The sequence below is a fragment of the Drosophila ficusphila genome, unplaced genomic scaffold (genome assembly GCF_018152265.1).
Source record: "Drosophila ficusphila isolate 14025-0441.05 unplaced genomic scaffold, ASM1815226v1 contig_414, whole genome shotgun sequence".
Classification (NCBI taxonomy): Eukaryota; Metazoa; Arthropoda; class Insecta; order Diptera; family Drosophilidae; genus Drosophila; species Drosophila ficusphila.
In genome coordinates, this window is record NW_025064328.1 from 15237531 (window position 1) to 15256500 (window position 18970).

At 43.9% G+C, this 18970-nt stretch overlaps 1 protein-coding gene across 1 annotated transcript in view; it reads left to right on the plus strand.

Moving 5' to 3' along the window:
- The first annotated feature begins 1066 nt into the window (after positions 1 to 1066).
- Positions 1067 to 18970, plus strand: part of LOC108101932 (5-hydroxytryptamine receptor 1A) — a 36020-nt gene continuing 18116 nt past the window's right edge. The window contains exon 1 of the mRNA XM_017206515.1: positions 1067 to 1648. The gene's annotated coding sequence lies outside the window, so the exon portion shown is untranslated. The remainder of the gene's footprint in view (positions 1649 to 18970) is intronic.

Consider the following 18970-nt stretch of genomic DNA (forward strand, 5'->3'; position numbering starts at 1 on the left):
GTGATAACACCGCAAGTTTGTAGGTTTGATGAGATGCCTGGCGTATTATACTGTGCAATACGTCAAGAAGCCACTACACCCACAGTGTAGCGCCATTTTAATTAATTACCATCACTTCGAGTGCAAATTGTTACCTAATTGAATGGGCGTCGATGCCTGATAAGGAAATACTATTATTCCAGTGCTTATCTCTTTGCGTCACTCCTAGTTTCTGAATGAATGTTAGATTCAGCTTAAAAGGGTTTAGTTTAGATAGGGGAACTGGATGAGACATTTTGCCAGAAAGGTTATCGAAAGATATTTCAAGTGCAAAATGTTGCATAATCGTACTTCGTATTTAGCCAGGGCCTGCCTAACCACAACACAGCTATTTCTGAATGAATAATACGCCTGCTAGATAAGCCTGACACTGATAAGTCAACATTGAAAGTAATTGGATTTGATTTTAATAAGGCAATAATCAAGTTTATAGTAAAAGCTCAAACACTGCCTCCCAGCACTCAGTTAACACTTAACTTATTATTAACTTCATATTTTAAATTCAATACAAAATACTTTGAATAAAATAAATATTTGGCATTGCAATAAAACTACATCCAGTTTAAAGGTGGTTGAGGATATATGTACTGTAATGCTGACTCTATGATAGCAATGCATATCCAACTATTTTTCTTATTTTATTCAGGGCTGCCTTTAGCTTTTTGTGCCAGCGGTTGCGGTCATCGTCCCTGACCTCGGCCAACCGACCGCCCAGCGGGAGTGGCGAAAAAAGCGGTGCGTTTGCGTTGGCGCGTTATCGCGCTTATCACACTTGTTGGAGGTCGCCACGTGTTTTCGATGTTTTCGGGTGCTTCTCCGAGCGCGACTGTCATAAATCTTGCATACGCCGTGTGGGCATGCGCGGGCGGGGTTCCGATGCCGGGCGTTCCGCAAACATCGCCCCATTCATGAAGGCGATGCTGCTCGGCATCGAGGACTCGGCAGGACTGGCAGGACCGGGCCAACAGTCTGCTGTCTGGGGACTTGGCCACGCTCAGACAGTTTGCGGTGATTCCTTCGACGAGGCGGTTGCAAGCGGCTGCAAGGCTCTCGAGTTGGTCGGAAAATCGGTCTCGTGGCTCGAACTTGGGCGCTGGACAGCCAGGAGAACTCAATCGGTCTGATCGGCCGGAGACCACGAATTAGCCACAGATAGGGCCTAACATATTGCCATACAAGTCCATGCGGTTGGCGAAAAGTTTCGCTCAAGTGTTGTTAAGTGCTGAAAAGTTGGCCGTGATAGTTAAGTGCGCTCGTAACTGAAACTCGGCCCATTCGGTCGCCTCCTCACACGTTAGCCACTTTCCGCAAAAGTTTTTTGGCCCAACCCTTCACCCTTCCCCATTCACCACTCGCCCGTCGCTCTTTCCGGCCTGTCAAAATGTTTTGGGCCGAACTTTCCGTGCAGTGGGCCCCCCGCAATTGAAGTTTTGACAACAAAATTTAGTTAAGCAAAGCTGCCGCGGTTTCACATTCTTTTCCGGCTGAACTGCAGAGCTGGGTTTGCCGAGAAAAAACTGCCGTGCACTTTTTGCAGCCTTTCGATCCTTGTTTGGTTAACTACGTGAACCGCCAGCAAAGTGAACAGATTGAACGTGTGATGTGAATGGTAAGTGCAGCAGATGCTGTTCGTTTTTTGCCTTATTCAGGAGCCTGCGTTTTTTCCCAAGCGAATCGATGAACCTGGCTTGGGGCACCTCCAAGGAAAATAATTGTTTTCCTTCTTTTTTGACTGTGTTTGGGAGTGCAGTACAAGCCAGGTTTTGTTACATCCTTTCCGTTGAACAACACTGCGTATGAGTGATGTTTCATTTAAGGGGTTATATACCTTTTTCACCAGAGAAATACATGGTTTTTATTTATTTTTTTTTAGCATGTTACCATTGTTTTATTTAAATTCAATAACAATTTTATCAAAGTACGTGTCCTTAACTTAATTCGTATAAAATTTCGAGTGAAATTTTTGAGTATTGTGGAAGTTATAGTCCTTCCCGCAGAAGTCCTTTTTTCATTAGAGGCTTGCGGTGAGCATGAAAACAAGAAAACGGCTCAACTTAAAAAAAAATGAAAAAAACTACGTTAGTATATAGTGTTACCTAGTTCGTGAACGAAGGATTTTACGAAAAAATTTTTTTACAGTTACAGTGATTATTTTTTCAAAAAAACCGATTTTTCGAGGTCTAATAATTTAGTTTTTCGCCCCAAAAAAATAGAAAAAATTGTCGAAAAAAAAATTCCTTCGTTCACGAACTAGCTATTGTATCTACAAACAATCCCCCAAAATTTCAAATCGATCGATGTAGTGGTTACCGAGATATCGTGCTCACCGCAATGACCTTTTCTCAAAAATGCGATTCCGAGATAATCGCGGTTAAAGTTTTGGCGGACATTAGGTAGTCATGCACACCGTGCGCTATGAACGGCTGTATCTTAGGTTCTAGTGCCCCGATCTCTACAAAATTTTGCAGAAAAATTGTTGAAAGTATGTACATCAAAAAAAAATCATAAAATTTTTTTCGATTTTTTGATTCTGAAAAAGGTATATAACCCCTTAAAGGGCACGTGCTTATCTAGAGCTAAGCTAAACAAATTTATGCAAGTTGAATGAGGTGGAGTTAATGAAATAAAGGAAGTAACTTTTTGATGGATTTTAAATTCATGATTTACATGACTCCTCAGCTGAAGTGTATCTTGAGAGACCAATTAGCAATTGTTTTCAAAAGCGAAATATGCCTTTGTTGGCTGTTTCCATGTGCTACTACTCCTGGTAATTGCCACTTTATTGTAGGTTCGTGCCCATTATGAAGGGGACATAAAAAGCCCAGGAATCCCAGAGGGTCATACCCAGTCGCATAAATATCCCCACAGTTCCGGGTAAGGAACACATTACAATGCCCTCCGAGAAGGGCCAGAAATTGTGCGTGTCGCATCTATAATTAAGTGAATATAGAGCATGCTGGGCCCACAAGGAGCTATTCCATGCCCACATACATCTTCCCCGGAACATCGGCACCAGAAATTGAACATGTCGCAGGAGAATGGTCTCTGATGCTGGGGAATGGCATATGCCAAAACGCTTGACAACTTCATTCTGCTTGAAGGGATTGACTGCACATCCATTGTGAAGATGAAGGCATTCCAGAAATATTATTCAATATTTTATTGGGCAAGAGTACTTCAGGACCTTGTCACCATTCAAGAAATGTTGTTTTTTGGTGATCCAATTTAATGGCTCTGAGAGGACAATTAAGGGAATTTCAATTTAGTATTTAACAATCCTATTATGAAAAGACACTGAGAAGCTTAACAACTTTTGTTATAAGTTTGTTTAAGACCGATTGAAATTGAAATTACTCCTGTGGCTCGATTTCATTGCTCGTTGTACAGTTCATAAAGTTTCTCGAATTCACCTCTTTAATAACAAAGATTGTGCTCGACATTTCGCCGACTGGAATTTCGAGCACTTGTGTTGTCAATAAGGACATTCCTCGACGAGTCTGCAAAACATCAAAGGGACCGCACGCACAGGCAAACATGACGAATCGAACTCCCCTTTTCCCCTTTTTCCCTTTTCCCCTGCAACTGCAAACAGCAAACACAATACAACGCAGCACAACAGAACACATGGCCAGGGGCAAAGGCGAACTGGGCAAGTCAATTAAATTAGCCATAATATACGGCTAATGTTTGCCTAGTTACAGTGGGTACTCCTCGGTACCGGACCAGCGCCCTGCATCTGGCACTGTCCTGTTTGCATTTGGCTGCTCATGAGTAATGCGCTCACATAATTATGAAAGGCACACAACACACGAGCCACTCGACCAGCTACAGTGGAGGCTCGTTAGGCGTGACACTCGGGCAGGCTGTTTAATTTGGGTCGAGGTGCTCCAGTGTTTATTTGTTTGTCTTGGCCGCACCGTTAATTTTCATTCGCATCTGCGGGGGTTCTGCCCTTGAAACAGCAAAGCTCTTGGCCAAAACATCCAATTCCGCAGGCAAATAAAATAATTACCGACTGGCCGTTAACATAAATTTTACTGGTAATAAATTTGCAGCCCGTTGGAAGAATATAATTTACGGCTCATGGCCCATTAAGCACTAGAGTACTGCAGCATGGCAGATTAAATTACCTGGTGATTGACCTATTAGTTTGCCAGCTCGTCTTGGATAAATGCGGCTAAATGGATAAATTGTTTGAATTTAAAGAAGGATTATTAATATCCAAAACACATTGATTCAAAACAAGAGTAAGACATGGTCTCTGATTAATACATTTGCCATTACTTGATCATACATTAAATGAACTGATGATTCCCACCAATTTGCTTGGCAATTTTGAAAAGTCTAAAAGGGCGGCAAAAAGGCTGCCTACTTAGCTTGTTATTAACATAAGCCTGCTCTCTGCAACTCCTGGTTGTCTGGTAATTTGAACCCGAGGTCAGCAGGCCATTTGTAAATCTCCGTAAGCCATTGAGGCATTTGCAGATCTGCCAATGATAATTCCGCTCAAGTAGCTCCGCTTGTGAAATACCAAAACATAGGGCCAGAACAAAGAGGGAAACAAAACACTTACATAAAGAACAAAATCTGCGATAAATCCACAAAACCGAGAGGAAAAGAAGGAAAAAACCCGAATGAGAGCATGAAAATTATGGGCAGCAATATTTTTGCCAGCTTTGTTGCTTTGGCGTTTCTGTGGCCTAGACGACGACACACCCACAGAGACACAAGGCATGGGCTTAAATAAATAAAATAAATCAAAAATGTAAATCAACACTCAAACGAATATCTGTGTGTGTATGTGGCTGGGATAATAATTTGCACACACACTGGTACGGCGGGAAGGGTACGGGTACTGGGTTCTGGGTACTGGGTTCTGGGATCTGGATAGTTGGGCGGGAAGGGACTTCTCCGGGGGCACGGATATATGTACTCCGTATATGCGGGGGGGTGGCAGAAACTCTACTCTCATTAAACCTGCCCGGATTGTGTGTGCAGTCGTTCGTTGACTTTGGCATTTCTTGTGTGTGGTTTGTCATTTGGTGTCGGTCTGTAATGAAAGAAATCATGACAAAGCACTCATTTATGGCCCAAGGAATTGTTTGGATTTCGAGTGTCAAAGAAAATATTAAATTATCCGAGGGCACACAAGGGCTTCTAACGAAGCATTTATTTTGTTTTATGGATCGCTCCGCTGCGTTCTTTTGCCTGCCGGTATCGAGCAATAAAATCATTTATGGGAAATTCATGAAAAATTCATGACTCTGCTCCAAATCGAACGCCTCAAAGAACTTTTAAATGTAATCGAGTCGCAAACAGAAGGCGAATGGCGAATCACAACAATGTCTGCTGCCAATTATTTGAGAATGTTTACTCAAGCAAGTGTGTGTAGCAAATATTTTGCCGGATTGCCTGTCTGCAGACTTCAATTAAAATGCAGTCTCACCGCCTCTGCTCCTTGGATCCTGGATCCTGGATCCTGGATGCTGTCTCCGGGCGGACTTCGAGAACCCTTTGACGGGACTTAAATGGATTGCCAGCCGAGCGGAGGACGTCGTCTTCATTATGGAACTCGCTTTATGTAATTCCGTTCGCCATTTTTCTGTCCTGGCCCGCAGCACTGTCCACCTCTTCGTTTCATTTGACTAACTGAAACGTGACAGAGAGTCGTCCTTCGGCAGGACGGGGCAGGTGGAGACCTGTCCGCCTCTGCGTCTGTCTCCGAGTCTCCGATTCTGTGAGTCGGTCTGTCTGTGTGTCTGGGTGTCAGTGTGTCTGTGTCCAGACCCTTGTTACGGATCCTGGCGGACGGACTGCATGGCATCGCTGTCCCGGGTTCCCGGCTCCTTCTTACAGCTGTTTATAATTCCGGGAGGAATCCACTTCGTTTTTATCAGCTTCATCACGGCATCTTGCATTTTTGAAATGAAATTGTCGTCCCATTTCCTTGGCTCCTCGCTCACCATCATCATCATCATCAGCCCATCGCCATTACCATCTTTAATTCCGTTGCGCCTCTCGTATTTTTTCCACCTTTTCTGGCAGCGGCTTGTCATTCAATTTGACGCCACATTAATTCACTACGTTTGCTCCCTTTTGGTCAGCCGGATATTTGCATTCTTTCTCCCTTTAATTGCTTCGTTATGCGACGTGCTTGTATCTCCGACCGGCCCACACGGCGTATACGCGATTCAAATAAAGGTATAATGTCCCGCGGGTATTCACTTCATTCAAAGTTTGCCTTAAGCTTGTTTTATTAAAGTTCATTAATTTACAACTTGCACGAAAATGGTTTACTTTAAATACGCAAAAATTAAATAAGTTATTTTAGGAACCGCTTGATCCCTGGCTAGTCTCAAACATTTGTAAATTTCTCTGCACTTTTGCTAGAAATAGTCAATTTTGCACTTTGGTTCTCTTGTTATTCTTGAATTTGGGCCTCCACGATAGGGATTTATGGTATTCCGCCGTCCGTTTCATCGGTCACTTTGCTGGCCTTCGTGATGGCCTCCATTGTTTTGATTTCCGCCGCGGTCGCGTTCGGGTTTGGATGTTTTGGGTTCCGCACCGCGAGTCCTGGTGATGCTTGACTGGCAAACAATAATAAGCGCCTCCTGCGTCTTGTTTGTTCGTCCTCCATTCATCCGTCTGCTCCTCTGGCGAACTCCGCTCGTCGAATGTATCGCGCGCCACAGATTTGGAGCTCCATTACCATGGGGACAGATGGGACACCACAAAGTTCAGCCGGGCAGGTTTGCTTGCCGCTGGGCACTAGTCAAATTGGGCGGACAAATGCCTTCGTTCGCCAAATCTCCCCGCCCTTATCGTTTCGGTTTATCAGTGAATGGCTGCAGTTTAAATCCTGCAGTTAAACTCCTTTTTCCGGGCCTTTGGGAGCCTTTCATCTGACATGTGCGAAAGCTGTTCGAAGTGCAGGACCGAGGATTTGTTTGCCCAGCACATTTCTAATTCAGTGTGCATAAAATCGCTTCGGTCCGTTAAAGTTGGGCAAATAAAACCAAAGGGATTCGGACTCGGATTCGGATTTTTACCAATTATTCAGAGTACACGAACTTAATTTCTTTATTTGGTACGGAGTAGTTTGGGTTTTGCATGTGGGTTGCCTGAAGCATTTTTTAGCTTGTTGCCATAACTTATTCGGACTTGGCCGGAGTTTTCAGTTTTTCCACTTACAATGTATGCCTCTGACACATATCAAGGCATTTTCCGGCTCGGTTTGCGCTTTGTTTTCTTCACTTTTCTCTATTTTCCTACATAAACATTTAAAAGCAAATACACAAATGAAAGGATAAAGGGAGCCAAGGAGAGAATAGCTGTTTGGCACGTTATTCAGTTCAAGTTTTCTATTATTTTTGTACATTTTCTGGCAAGCGAAATTGTCGACAGCCGTCTAAGTGATTTTGCTTGCTGGCCCAAAAGAAAGAGACAGCCCGATGAGCATTAGAATGAGACGGAACCGGTGACCATGCACTTGGCAGAGATTCATCCGGAGAAACTCGTCGGACTTTCATTTGGCCAATAGTCAGCGGGGACTTGGATCCCGCATTGATTGCTGCTCCATGGCCTATTATACTTAAGTGCTTATCATAATTTGTGTAGTCTGAAGAGAGGCCCCCAATACCCCCCACCTCCCCGCTCCCCGTCGACGGGCATAAGTCGCCTTAGCGTTGACGGGAATCCCCCGGAGAGTCCGAGGGGAAATGGATTTTCCAGAGCCGAGTGGAAGCGGAGGAAAAACAAAGGCACACGAAAAGAATGAGAAATGTAATACACTTTAAGGCGCTTGGGACGTTTGTTTCTGTATTTTTGAAGGCACTTTAACTTTTATGATTCCATTTTTCAAGCACTTCTTGCTTTCCAGTTTATTCGCATATTGACGCCCATGGCGATTTACCAGTTTAATGGGATTTATATTTGAGCTTTTCTTTCGCTCTTATTTTTTTTTGGGAAATTTAAGCCTCTGCGGCTCCCTGTTAGTGAAGGGGAATGGGATTTAATTAGACACAGCGGAAATGATTTATTGATTGGCAGCCGAGCTGATGCAAAAACCAAAACAAATTTTCATGCAAAGTATAGTTTTCAAATGCAAATTTGCTTACAAAAACAAATGGCGTGGAAAGTGTAAATTTTTTCAGTTTCCCCTCGGTTTTTCTATTATTAAATAACATCAAATAATATTTTAGCAAAACATAAGCAGAACATATACATATTGGCTCAGTTTTCAGAAATAATCGCAACAAAAATATTATTCCACGGATTAAAGATTTAACTATTAAAGCTTTGCGGACTTATGTATGTATTCGATGGCAGCAATAAAAGTAAATCCATTTTAGAGCTCAATCAATTTTCAATGAACTTTTTCGGTTGAACCAATTTCTGCTAAAGCATATTTAATTTGTCAATACTCGTACGCACCAAAAGCTCGAAATAAGTGACTTTAAATTTTATTTTTTCGGCCTTTGCATAAAATTAAATAAAAATCATATTCGAAATCCTCTTGAAGTGACGCAAAATCCTTTCTGATACCGCAAAACCGTTTTGTGGGATTTTCGATGTTCCAAACAGCTCAGGCAGAAAGCCCAAAAATGAACTTTTAGTCGCAAATTTGGATTGGGACGTCCCGCAACAAGCTCAGCGATGGCTATTTTGGATTAGAGTCTCCTTTCTGCCTTTCTCCCTTTCTTTTATCCCTTCACCGTTCGTCCTTGTTTTCGTATTGTGTATTTGCTTTGTTTATCTCCTTTTCCACATTTTTAGTCTTCTGAAGCGTCATTTTAAAGATGGTTTTAGTTGAGTTTTTCGTCCAATTTTGCATTTCTTTTATGCCATACACAAATTCCATTAGTCTGCGGATTCTCGATAAAGTTTACGGCACATTCAACGTCTGTTTGCCGCCTTTCCTTGCATTCCTGCGATATATTTATTGAGGCACTTTTGAATTATGAATGATTTTTTATTTGCCACTATAGGCACAAGAGATCCCCTCAATATTTATTCTAATTTATTTCCGATTCTAATCTCTGCACAAAATAAATAAAGTCTGATTGATTCGAAATTGAAATTGCACAAGTTTTGAACAACTTAGCTGGCACTTACGTGCCGCAGGATTTAAGTACTGAAATCGGATTTAAGGACCATAAACCGGAGCCGCGGAGGGTTGTCACCACGAGTGCCAGCGCCAAACATCAGGCCTGCCACCCGCAGAGCGATTCGATGCCATCCCGGCGGATACGCAATATTTTCGCATTCATCTTCATTTTTTCACATTGTAGTGTTGTTTACTTGGCGTTTTTATGCCTTTCCCTTTTTTTTCGGCTTCCGCCTCGTATTTTGTAATATATAAATAATGTGCCTCTGTGTATGTTTAAGTGTTTTGAGGCCACCAGCCGCGCGGCTCTCACCGTTTTGGCCACGTTTATCTCGGCCACCCTTCCGCCCTGCTGCCCTGATCAGATTTCCTTTCGACGGCTTAATGCAGAGTAGAGCCGCGGAATATTGGCCGCATATCTATCCCATAATGTCGTCATTTATTTCCCAAACGGAACGGAACACGTGCGTGTGATGTTTTGGGTCATTTAAATACGAAAATCGAATTAAATTCCCCTGGCATTCTGGGTATTTTGGGCATTTCTGGGATGGGATGGCACTCCCTAGCACAACCCTACGCCTGGGTCCCATTGAATTTGGCCTAATATAGTATATTTGGGATGCCACTGCACTGCATACTTATCAGTTGGCCCGAATCCCCTTGCAGACTTTTCGGTGGCTAAGTGGCTTTTGGACCAGAAAAGTTTCGCCCAAGTTTTCGCTGCCAATTTGAATGGATAATTCGAGACAAGTTCGGTCCGCTGTCAAAGCCAAGCGAAACTTTACTGTCTACTCTGTATTTTGCCAGCCCTGCTCTTGTCGCTTGTACTCGCTATCAATAAATAATTCATAAATAGACAGGCGTTATGTGTCTGCCAATAACATGGCGTATTGCGAAAAAATGAAGGCACATTAAAATAAATCCCGGAATGCCGCCGCTGAAGTGTCGCAAACACTCGCATAAAAAAGTCAAGCGACCACATTTCAAATTAGGACACCCACATCCTGCCACCGAATTCATGCGACCCGTAAGGATGCCCACAAAATACGAGTAGCGCCGCCGCAAGAAGCACGCGCATAAATACCAATAGAAATGTTCGCAAAATGCAATATAATAAACGTCAGGAGCAGAAGTCGAATGGGGGCTCCAGCGAACCGCAGGACGAAGGACCCGAGTCCTCCATTTGGGATCGAGGGTGCCTGCTGATTGCGTGCTGATAACCCTTTTTCAACTTCCCCCCAAGACGGGCTCTCCCCGGCGGAAAAACTGTGGCGTGCATGCAAAAACCCGTTTGAATAAATATGTGTATATGCTTAAAGTTAACCAAGCCAAATCCAATTTGGCTAACAAGACATTGTCACTCAAAGCGAGTGAGTAACCGCAAACAGAAGCCGGGGGCAAATCCCCAGGGAATTTGCTTATGATCGAAGGCACTGACACTCAAAATTAACCCTTGTCTTGTGGCTTGAACTTTGAGGCAACTCATAAATGAATGCATTTAATCATAGAAATGAGACGCCATGAGTTATGAGATTAAAAGTGGAGTAAAGTGCCTGAGAAACAAATTCAACGAATAATTGCTGCAGTTTGTTTATTTATTTACTTCACCTATCTTTAGTTCAAACACACCGAACTATTTGCAGTGAATTACTTAAATTGAATAGTTTTCTCCCCGTGTGACAGCCGAGGAGCACAAACCTCTTAAGCTCATTTAAGCCAGACGACGACGTCAACAGCAAATTCCTGGCTCAAACCGCCGGGCGACGGGCGCATCCGCTCATTAGTCTGAGAGGCGCCGAGAAGTCCCCTATGCGTGTATCCTGGATATCCTTTATGGCGCAGGGATCAGTCACTTGGCTGTCAGCGCTGTCAGCGTCAATGCGGCAATGCGGCAACCGCCAGCCGCAAAATCAGTACAAAGAAATGCCATAAAACGCCAGCCGCAGTCACGACAACCGAAAAACGGTGAAGCGAACGAAAATGCGGTTATAGCAGTTGGGCCAAAATACGCACCGCCGGCGGATGGCTGTTAACATAATTCATTTCATGCGCCAACTTGAACAAACTGCGCCACGAAATTCCTCGCAGAAAGACTAACGACTTTTAATTAAAATATCTTGCGGGATTAGGAAGATTGCGAACTTGGGAATTTACTGATATGGAAATGGCGTTTAAAGGCGAAATTTATTGCCCGATACGAGATACGAGAAACGAGAGTTGCTGCTGTAAGCCAAAGTGCCCGCAAAAAGAATCGGAAACGGAAAGGGATTATTCATTTTGGCCAACCGCATTTGATGACTGCTCGAAAGTAGCTCATCTTATGTGCAGAGCACGGCAAAGCGGCAAAGCCGGCTAATGGTGTCACATCGCAGGGAATGGCAAATTAGCGGGGATTGCGCACTTTTTGCCAGGGATTGGGAGTCAAAAGGACGAAAAGGATTGCGGCGGGGGCAGCACTCCTGGCCGGCAGGTGTGGGCTGAGCAGCTGTTGACACACTCTACGGATACGTTCGCTTGTACAACATGTCGGATAAGTATTTTAATTAAGCATCAAGAGGCGCACAAAAACGCATGAAGAGCAAGTTTCGCGTTTTAATTAAGACCCACTATATACTAAGAAAGGCGGGGGCTTCTTAGCCTGCGACCCCTCGACCCCGCGACCCCTTAACCCTTTCACCCTTTCACCCGCCGGGATCGGAAACTTTCCATTTAAGCTAAACTCACAGTTAAAATTTAATTTACTCGGCACAAACTTGCGGCGGCAGCTGCGCTTGCAGAATACGTTCATAAAAAAAAAAAACACGAGGCGAACGCGTACGTCATGCGGATTACTCATACGCCGTGTGCGCCCGAGATGTGGATGCTGGATAAAGCCGGAGCTGAAATATCAGCTACCAAGTCCTGGGGCGACAGGTGGCGGAGACAAAAACAACAGCAGCAGCAGCAGCAGCAGCAGTAGCTGAAACAACAGCAGGAGCAGCACAACAAGAAAAAACACGCGGAATACACGTACACTTCCCTTGTGGCCCAAAAACGGTCTTAAATTGTTTGCATTTAAGCGCAGCATATACAAACATATCTTCGGATGAGCAGTCCCGGCCTGTCCCCCCCTCCCCCTTTTGCGCTTGAATATTACAACGTTTTATTTATCTGCAGCACATAAAAATATTTTTAAGCTGCGAGTGGCAAACAAGGACCAAAAATAAAAACAAACCAATTTGGACGCTGGTTAGTATTTGCGACAGTGCGGGCGAAGTGTTTGCGAAAACAATAGCTACACGGCGAAAAAGAAGGTGTTCGAAAAAATGGTATTGTTAAAATGAATCACCATATCTGCAGAATATAATATGAGATAAGAGAATTGATTAATCAGTTTTATTTGGAGCTATGATTGTAGTCGCAGCTTTAGAGAAATGAAATTGCGAAAATTGTTATGTCTGGGGGAGTGAGCAAACTTTGCATTAATTCAACAATCAGGAAGGTTTTACGTGCTGCTCACTTAGCGTTTTGCGTTCGTGCCCGTCGACTGAAGTATTCGAAAGTTCTTCCTTTGCGGCAATCCATTCGTAGTTATTCCAGCTCCTGCGGATCCAGATACTCCGTCGCAGATACTTCACTGAAGTCAATCAGAGCCAGCTGGATGCGGTAAGCATCTTCGATTGTCAGGGAATGCCCTCTTCATTAGATTTGCGGGTGTTCTGCTCCTCAGACGGCGTCTCTCGGTCTCCTGACTATTTGCTGAAATTGTGTTTTTGCTCAGCAATTTGATTTAAGGCAAGTGCTTCGGATGTGTACTGCACTTGGAGTGCAGTTGGAGCAGCAATAATCCACGGGGAAAAATCGATTGTTGAGTGAACTTTCATTAGGCACTGCAAAAAGTGGCTTCGATTTGCATAGTCATTAACTGCAAGCTCTACCAAAGGTTTATTTGGTAGGTTAATAACAGACCATCTTTGGCTTCGAACATGAATGGGAGGCTATCATCGCAGAGCACAAACAGTAGAGTTTAAGATAAATAAATTCGGATTCACTCAAGGACAAGGCTCTGAATACGCATTCGAAAGTCATCTCTGAACGCATTTCTACGTGATTTTATTGCTTTTATGCCGGGGGAATGCTGAACAAGTGCGAGTCAAGTGTACGTGCACCAAAGATGAAAAATACTCGAACATCCGAAAGCAGGCAAATAAAGCAAGTCAACAATTTCAGCTTTCCAGTGCGCTTTGTAGCCGAACACATAGATTGCTTTGGCCTTTACGGCCAAACCATTTTGTGGTTCGACGCAATCGAAAGCAGCTCCTCATTGCAGGCTTGGCAGCCGCACGGAAAATTGTTGATAAAATGGAAGATGTGTTGGAGTTAAGCGATAATTCATTTACCTGCGTTCCCAGTAAATTTAGCTCCGCTCCAACAGGTGCCTTTCGCCGGTGCCGGCATTTCCAATCTATATGCAGCAATCGGTGTAGAGCAAACGTGTCGGCATTGTGAGTTGAGTTGAGTTGAGTGTCAGAGCTCCTGAACTCCCTCGGCAGATGAGGCGGAAAATGGGAAGGGGGCAGGCTGTGCGATTCACTTGAGGACTCCTGCAGTGGCAACAGTTCCCCCTTCAACTTCACTACTGCAATGGCACTTTCACGGGTGGCAGAGGATTCTAAATCCCTGCTCCGCTCATATTGTCACGTGATGTGACATCGTTAACGAGGATTTATGCAGATCCTTCATCCGGGCAACAAGTTTTCTCTGACAACTTCGCTGAGCTCAGCTAATAGCAGATACACAAATGGAAAATACGGGGAAAAAGATCCATTTATTTAAATCTGGCATAATGATTTGCAAGCACTATTTATTATTATCCTGCTTGTTAACAAACAGGGCGAGTCGAAAAGCTGTCTTAAGATGCTACAATCTTGTCTGATGACGAGTCCATATATAGTATAACTTCGCTGTATTAAAGCTCATGGGATAACCTTCTGTAGCCAATAATGCAGTTAATAAGCCAAGTGTGCTAAGATTCAGTCATTTGCCACACATTTTGGGCCATTTAAGCATACTTTCATGGCTGTTTTCCCTCTTTTGCGAGTGTGACTTCGTCCTTTTGGCCACGACACATGTGAAAACGTACTTCCTAATTGTCTGGCCAGCATAACTGCCAGCAAATTCTGATTTTGTGGAGCTTGACCAGATGCCTAGAATGCAGTTACCTTTGAGAGAGGCCAGGACGGTACACTCTCGGATCCCAGAAAAGTTGCAAGTGAGAAGTAGACGCTAAAGACCTGAGCCACAAAATATTCGTCCGGACTGAAAGGACATTTTTCCGAGTGCCTGCGGCCGTTTCGAGTGCAAAGTGTGCATAAATAAATCAAAGTTTATTTAGTGACAGACACTTTGTGACGGAACTGGGGGGCGGGGGAGACGGGAGCGCTTTGATTTGCCGAGGTTCAAATTTCCGCAAGCCAAATGCTAGAAACGAGCTTCAATTCAAAGGCCCCGGCAACATGGCTCACAAAGCGAGGGGCTGATAGGAAATGTTATGAATGTGCAATCACACAGCTGGCAGCTACCAAAAGCAGGTGACAATCTGGGAAGCCAGGGGGAGCCATGGAGAACCCCCACTGGGAAGGCTTGGAAATGAGCGAAGTGGAGAGCAAGATGCGAGAGAAACAAGCCACCAGCCACAAACACAATGCAACTTGCCGGCGGATATTAAAACTATTTTACAGCTGCTTTGTGGCAGTCAGCTTCCACTTTTCCTCGGCCCGGCTTTTCATCCCAGCCGCTCCGGCATGCACTCGACTTTCCACCACGTGTGTGTTTTTTACCCGGTACTCGTTACCTCGATGGGTATATTACTTTCCTGCGGAAGTATGCAACAGGCTGGGGAGATTGTCTTCGGGGAGAACAAGGTGGGTATTTAGGAACTAAAAACAAGTACTTTTAAAAAAGGAATATAACTTTTAGCCAAACTATTCAAATCAGAAGTAGAGAGAATTTTAATGGAATCTTCACCATGTTTAATAAATCAAGAAAAAGCTGTGGCCTGCCATCCGAGATAATGGAGCAAAACAAGCTCTTTCATCACAAACAGCCAGTCTATTTAGTTATTTGCTTTGGGGAAATGATTTACCATAACCCTGAATGTTAGAGGACAGGATGAGTTATGTCTTAAGGTTAAGTCGCCCCATCCCCCGGTTAAGTTGGCAAATAATGCGGTTCCTGGACTGTTCGCTCTTGATTTTAATTTATGATCCGTGCAATTTGCGAGCTGCACTGAGGCGCATGCCCAGGGGCAATATTTCCAGCCATTCAGAAGTTATTATGTTTGCTGGCTGCGGTGAAAATTATGAAGGCAGTGCGAACAGAACGGTGTTTGCCTTGGACGCAAGAAAAACATTTATTTATTTTACACTTCGAGTCTCTGGACGGCTGCGATTCAGTTATTTCTGGTTCACTAAATCCATCTAGGATTCAGTGTTATTTAGGTGGAATCTGCTCGCTTTGCCTCCGGCGAAATCGCTGCTTGCCTTTATGTGTTGTTAACACGTGTTCAAATCATAAAGCTCAACTCGCTCTGAATATCCTTTATGGCCGGGCGCAGGGCGCCATTGTTATGCAATGTCTTGATAAATGGCTTTTCAGAGCCAACTCTGTGGCCATTTTCCTCGCTGAGAACGAGAACGAGCAGGAGAACGAAAACGCATGTAAGCCCGGTTGCTGTGAGCGTGCCAGGCCCTTTGTGAGTGTCTCAGGAACACTCGTGTTTGCCCCCCGCCACGAGCAGTTTGCCGGAAAATTGCAGGAGCAAAAGGCGGTCGGCAAGGGGCGGGGCAAAAGTTCCAGCAATCTAAATTGTTCCCCCACGTTTCCACGTTTCCAGATTCCCCAGATGTCAGCATTTAAATGGTTTTGGCTCAGCAGTTGCAGCCGAACCAATGAAGTTCGCCGCTCTTTCTGCACGTTCAATTAAGCATTTCTATAGCAACCCTCTGAAGTCCCTTTAAACTTAAAAGAATGACAAACTGGAAGGAACTGGAAGGCCAGGCTTCTGCCTGGAAACATTTAATTAAGGGCACAATTTTCGGAAATTATTTAAAAGGTTTAAAAGCCAGTCAATTCCCTTCGACACATTAACCTAATTGGCTTCTCCTATTCGACTGCGCCCTTGGCTAATAAATTGTTAGGGGGATTACATGGATACTTAAAAATGTATCTCAGCATTTTCATCTTTGGCACGACAACTTTTTCACGTTTACCTTTTTGGCTTTGGCTGCTTTCGTGTTGTTACCCAAAGGTAAGCAACTTTCAGGTGAGTTGGCCAATGGGGAAGGCAGGAGAGACGAGGGAAAGGGGAAGGTCTGTTAGCCCAAAACCTAAGCCTTTGAAATGGATTTTTAATGTGTGGGGACCTGGCTCTCGGTTCACTGCCTCCACTCTCGTCTCGGAATGGGATTAAATATTTTGTTGGGTGACATTTATGGGCGGGAACCGAACTTTTGGGTTGCTGTCGTCGGGCTATTAACACCTTAGCTTATTGTTAATTAAGCCTGCTCGCTAACTGATATAATCCTTTGCCCCGTTCGTCGTCGACTCGGGTGATTGCTGGTTTCGAGAGCTGGCTAAGTCATTAATTGTATTAATTAACTGATGGCTTTGGGGCTCAGCCAATTCAGACACTCAAAGACTCAACGGATAGGGAAACATGCCACCGAAATTGATGGCATTTAAGCGGAGGCAGTGGGCCAATTAGAGCTGATTAAATGGGATGAATGGAAATCGCTCTAAAGTCTTAGTCAAACGACGTGTATCAAGTATCAAGTGCTCCTACCAGCAGGATGGATGCAGAGTTTTTAATTTTCCTGCACTATCCGTGGTAAACCCTTGGTTCTCCCTAGCCAAATCCCTGCTCAAATACTTACATACTCCATATATAGTACATGACTTTCCCTGCTTCACCGAAATTTACCCGGCCTTCCCGTATTCTCCTCTGGCTTTTCCCCGACATCTCGTCGGTAAGAAAATATGACAAACACAAAGTGCCGAGCCAGAGCAGAGTGTCATAAAAATACACACTTGTGCCATGCACACATCCAACCAGAGAGGATACTCCTGCTCGTATGTATATATAATCCGGGAGTCGGGGCAGCAATAAGACAGGTTCCATAAGCCAGATGCCGGGATAATGGAGGCAGGGGACGCGTCAGACCAGACAAAATAAAATCACATTTCGCAGCCAAAGCATTTATGATCCATTATGCTCTTAACTAAAGGCTCCGGCTTTTGTCTTCGCCCATAAAAAAATGTCTGCGGGAATAATAGGGGAATATGCGGGCGTTGGCCACAAGGTCAGATTATGTTTCACAAAGAAATGTGGATTTGGTGTATTTCTGATTTTGATTTGCCTAATAATGCTGCAGTTTTATTGCATTTCATGCCGAGTCCTAAGAGCTCATAAACATAAATCTGGACCTTAAAGGTAGGAAGATAGATGTATGCTTTTGTGCTTTTATAAATAAATGATAATATGGATTCCCAACCAAGTGCGCTTTAAACATATTCCACTCGGCTGATCGGGGGATTTCAAATATAACCAGCCCTCGGAAATTCCAATGTGGAAATGCGAACGGTGGTTTATTGAAGATGTCAGGCATTCCGGGCGGAATTTTTGTCACAGGGCGCTGTGGGCTAAATAAATAAAATAGCTCGGCTGCAACGCACATGCATTCGATCGAATTGCAGTCACTTGTCCGCACGGATGTGTCTGTGGGTTTATTGTTGACACATTTTTAAGATGCACCCTGGAAAATGAATATCAAATATGAATGCCAGGGCACTAGAGAAAGTACAAAACACGTCGTCGAGGTGAAAGTTGAGAAGGACAAGGATCAGAGGAATGGGAATGAGAATGAGAATGAGAATGAGTGTGGGAATGGGAATGGGAACTGGGAGCTGGGAAGAGTGGATGATGATACGAGCACTGATGCATCCGTGTGGGGGTGACACTTGAGAACAAAAAAAGCTTAAGTGGTTCAATGTCTCTGGCCCAGACCACCCGCACCACCCGTACCACCCAACCCACCATCCGCCCACGTTGACGTTGATTGTTGAGCGATAAGAGCGTTGCCCTAATGACACTTTGCCCCGGCACTCTTTGCCTTCTGAGGGATGTCCTTCAGTTGATGTCCTCATAATCGGCTGAGTGGAGACCATTAATGCATCAGATAATCCCGACTAGTGCATATATACGTGCTTATTCCTCGCAGTTCGTTTATCTTTAATTCATGCTGGCCGGCAGCTCCAAAGTCCTTACACCGCACACAATCGCATTAATCATTTAATTGTGACCGCAAAAGCCCTACCATATTAACAATCAATTAATGCTATTCGAATAGGTTTTTTACCGCCATCTGAATGTGGGATCCATATGTTATTGATATCATTTAATCCATTGATTTAATACAGCTCGCAATTGAAAAAAGAAGCGTAAATTAAATGCGTGATTTATTAGATTTTATGCTTGCTTAATTATTTAAAAAACGTGGGCCGGAAAAGTGGGACACAAGCTTGTAATAATTAGTGCTAGTGTCACTTTAACACTGAATGTGTTTCCGCCATTTATCCAAACTGTGCCACAGAATTATTCGAGTGTTATGGTCGCTAATTGTCCATTTTATTATCAGCTCGACGGATTTACAAAAGCTCAAATTGCCAATGACAAAAACTGTCAAAACCATTTTATGCCCCATTAGGAGTCAAAAGAGTGAAATCGAATTCGGATTGGTTAAATGGGCAGTTAATGGTTGAAATACTATATACAATATATTTAGG